Raw genomic sequence first — 5000 nt, forward strand, 5'->3', positions numbered from 1 at the left:
AAATAACTCGTTTCTCCACACTGCACTTACCACAAATTGTATTTTCCTGTACATTGAATTAGATTTTTTCTATCACTTTTTTCCCCTCACTTAATTGAAATAATCAAGGGACATTTTACCAACGAAACCATTAAAGTCTCGCTTCCCTAATTTAGATTAATTTAATTTCTACATTCTGTCCAGCTTATTAATGTGTGTGTGTGTGTGTGTGTGTGTGTGTGTGTGTGTGTGTGTGTGTGTGTGTGTGTGTGTGTGTGTGTGTGTGTGTGTGTGTGTGTGTGTGTGTGTGTGTGTGTGTGTGTGTGTGTGTGTGTGTGTGTGCGTGCGTGTGTGTGTGTGTGTGTGTGTGTGTGTGTGTGTGTGTGTGTGTGTGTGTGTGTGTGTGTGTGTGTGTGTGTGTGTGTGTGTGTGTGTGTGTGTATGTGTTTGTATTACTGCCTTAAGTTTACCCACGAGACAACAAAATAGCAAGCTTCTTTTCCTCGAAATTTTGGTCCTACGTGAAGCCACTTCATTTCCAACCGAAGTTTATACCAAATCCGCCAACCTCGGATTCTGCTTTACCGTTGCAAGCGAGTGTCCTGATCGGTATCGACGCAGTGTCATCAATGCCTTCGTCAAAAGAGCCCTCACCCACTGCTCAACATGGACCGCCACGAACGCAGAGCTTAAGAGAATCACCCAGCTTCTCGGCAACAACAATTATCCCATGCAAGAAATAAATAGTGTTATACGGCATCGACTGGACAACTTTATGCGCCAACAAGAACAACAACCAGTTACACCAAACATAAAACTCTTCTATAGTAGAACTATGTCTTCAGACTACAAGGATGACGAGAAAGCCCTCAAAAATATCATCTATAAGAACGTCACACCCACCGACCCGGCTTCAAAAATCGACCTCGTCATTTATTACAAGACAAGAAAGACATCCAACTTAGTCGTAAAGAACAGCTGCCTCCCTAAGACAAGTGAAATGCAAGAGGTGAACGTCGTGTACCAACACACATGTTCCAGTGGTGACTGTGGATAGCCGTTGTTGACGAGTCGTGTTGTTATACGTTGGAGTTGGTTATTCGTGGTTTTCCATGTACTGCTGTGAACCGAGCCTTCTCCCACAGCAGTACATGGAAAACCACGAATAACGAACTCCAACGTATAACAACACTACTCGTCAACAACGGCTATCCACAACACTCCATCGAATCCATTATCAAAAACAAGATGAACTCCTTTACCGCCCAACCAACACCCACAAACACCAATATACCAACACTGGACCTGTACTACAAAGGACATATGAACACCGGCTACAAAGAAGACGAAATAACACTTCGAAATATTATCACACGTAACATTCGACCCAACAACCCAGACACTAAGATACGCCTAATCGTATACTACAAAACCTCCAAAACACACACCCTGGTTATTAAGAACAACAGCCAGCCCCCCAACCCTCCTCTACAATAAGTCAACGTCGTGTATAAGTTTGATTGCCCTGTCGGTGATTGTCTCACCGCACCTCCTCATACAATTGGCATGACTTCTATGACCCTCTCCAAAAGACTCACATACCACCTCCAGAATGGCGCCATCAAAACACACATGACAAAAGAACACAAAACCACCATCACCAGACAAACACTAAACGAAAACACTAAAATAATCTACAAAGCTCACGACCCCCTTCGCCTTAAGATGGCCGAAGCAGTGAACATATACATCGAGAAACCTTCCATTAACATACAACTCATGCCCACAACCACACTCCCAAGCAGTAGACGCACATAACACAAACAATAACACCCCTTTCCACAATCCACAAGGAAGTTGCTACTTCCACGTACGCAGCGCTACGGATCACGGCTACATGAAATGACCTCTCCCAGTGTTCGGCCAATGTACCCATGTATTCACCAACTATTGTTACTCCCTCCCTGAGGATGACCGAGTAAGGTCGAAATACGTATAGGAGAATTAAAAAAGAGAAAACCGTGCCAAATGTCTTTTGGACACCTTCTCAGCTATTTGGAGTTAGCACAGAAACTTGTTGCACGAGAGAAACTAAAGCATCAGTATAAACTTAACAACGTCATTGTGGCAGTAGATTTCTTGAAATCATATATATATATATATATATATATATATATGTATATATATATGTATATATATATATATATATATATATATATATCAATCACGAAGAACCTATAGTCGGAAAAAAATGAAAAAAATGAAACTTTAGAAGAAAGTGTAACTTCTATATTTCGGCTAATAGCTATAGCCCTCTTTCCCGAAGAGGGCTATAGCTATTAACCGAAATGTAGAAGTTATATTTTCTTCTAAAGTTTTCTTTTATTCCGACTGTGGGTTCTTCGTGATTATTATTTACAAATATGCTACAACATTTTATCCAAGTGACACGTATGTATATATATATATATATATATATATATATATATGTATATATATATATATATATTCATATATATATGTAGATATATATATGTACATATATACATATATATATATATATATATATATACAGTATATATATATGTTTATATATATACAATATATATATATATATATATATATATATATATATATATATATATATATATATTGATGAAACTAGGGGAACTTTCGGGAAAAGCTAGGGTACCCTCGTACAAGCGGGACATCTTCATAATGTTGGTCTTGCCTACGTGGTGGTGGTTAGCAATGACCGAATCGAGGGCTGTTAGGGTCCTCTGTTGTAGTTGTTTCCTAACGGTAGGGACTCATAGCGTTTCTGGTCATCTTCAAGTTCTTGTAGGCGTGCTATTTGGGTTTTCTTGTTTTCTAATTTCTTCTTCCACCATCTTCTTACGGAAGTCCTGAATGAGACGGCTTTGTTATACTGCTCGGTCGTGGAGTCGTACATTTGTAAAAGAGGGGAGCAGGTTTTCAGTAATACAGATGTAGTTAAAAACGACAGCATTGTTGTAGTTATTTAGTTTTTCCTCGTAGTCTCGATTTTCCTGATTAGAAATTTGCCATTAACCGGGTGAATTGAAAATAAATCACTGTATTCTTCCATTTCTTTTCATTATTTGAGCTCAACGTTTCGTCTTAATGAAGATATTTTCAAGAGTAAACCGAAATAACAAAAATTACATAATTACATTAATGATGACAAAATTACAAAAGTTACATAAATACATTAATGTTGAGAATTGTGTGCAAGAACAATACTAATACGATATGAGGGATACAATATAAATGCAAATAAATACGATGACAATGGTACAGTGGCTCCACGTAACATGTCGTCAACCAAGAACTGTGCTATAAGCCGACGAGAGCGAGGCAACCTATAAGAAGGAACGTAAGCAGGACGAGCACCTGGTCGAAGATCAATTATATGAACCACACGATCTGTAAGTCCTAGTAGACCACAAGGCAAAGCCAAAGCATGACGATGGTTAATAACAGCTCAATGAGACGAGGCGTCTCATCAGGAAAATCAATCTCACCTAAAAACGTTTTAAATTTGGAGGCCAAGTGAGCCATGTCACTTGCTTGTGGAGACTGTAGCACAGAAGCTGCAATGATAGGAGGTGAATCCTGGAAAGCATCAACGTCAACTATTTCAAAGGAGCCTAAGTGACTCCCATGAGAGAGAGTGATAGGAGCACCCGTGACGTTGGTTACCATAGCTCTGGTAACATGATTCTGGCAAATAGTGGAGAGTCTCTTAGCAAGGCGGCAAACACAAACAGAGTCAGGCTGAGATAAAATGTCAGACCAAATTGGAGCAGCTGAAATGCGCACCGGAACTCGAACTGGACTTGAAGGTCCAATACGATGCTCTCTTACAACAACAGCAGCACAAGAAAGAATAGGAGAGTTAAAGTGAGGAAGTCCCTTGGAAGGCAATTGAATGACCTGATTATGTACAGGAGGGGAGTTACAAATGGAAACTGGCCTATCTGTTGCAGGTATAACAAAATTACAGAAAGTCATTACACGGCGACTAGGAGACATATCAATGCCATGTGGTGTAAGGGTATCGATGCCCAAGAGGCAATGACACAGAAGTGTAAGAGCAGATACAACAACAAAAGTGACATGGAAAAAAGTACCATATGAGGAAAACCTTAAGGGAGTGCGAACAGACCAAAGATTAGGGAAGGGGGAACCTTTTACAAAACGCAAACTATTATAAAAAGGAGATAAAGGGAGATTGTACAAATCCCGGCGAGCATAATAAGCTTTTCTACTTATAAGACTACATTCTGCACCAGTATCTACAGTGACTGAAATAAGTGTATTCTCTGTAAGAAATTGGAAGGTGAGTAACTGAGAACACTCAGCAGCCACTACTGATCAAACCTTTGGGTTGTTACACAGGTGCCTGTGAAAATGGGATAGATATTGTCTAGGCTGATAAGAAGTCACATCTCTAAGTTTCAAAATATTGAAACACTGACCAGTTGAGTGTTTACAATGACCACGGATATGACAGTAGCTAAGCTTAACCTGCGGCTCAAGTCTGGAGGGGTCATGTGTCAAGCTAGGAAAAACAGCCGATACATTCCTACGGAGAGGGGACTGCCTTGACGTGTGTACATGAAGCTTACGGCAAAAGCAAAAAATCACTCCAATGACCTAACTTGTTATAATAGGTACATGTGAGTACAGGAGGGGTAAATATAGAAGAAGGAGAGCTGTGAGTACGAACTGAAGACTATGGGGGTGGACAAGAACTAAGAACATTAGCTTTTTACTGAGCACTGCTAATACACAAGGAACCGGAAAGCACTTCCCTAAGTTTACATGAAAGCCTTGTTGCGAAAAATAGTAGGGTCTCATCTGTCTTGTAGCTAAGAGAAGAGTAAGAGTCAGCTCTCCTCTCAAAAGGAGCTAAGAAAATTATGTATAAAAGAAAGTCCAAAATAAGTCGGAACCTATCCTAAGAGATATTGCCATGATCAACCCACTCTGAATGG

Source organism: Oratosquilla oratoria, chromosome 43, assembly GCF_046742065.1.
Source record: "Oratosquilla oratoria isolate Oo_2021 chromosome 43, ASM4674206v1, whole genome shotgun sequence".
In the NCBI taxonomy this organism is placed as follows: domain Eukaryota; kingdom Metazoa; phylum Arthropoda; class Malacostraca; order Stomatopoda; family Squillidae; genus Oratosquilla; species Oratosquilla oratoria.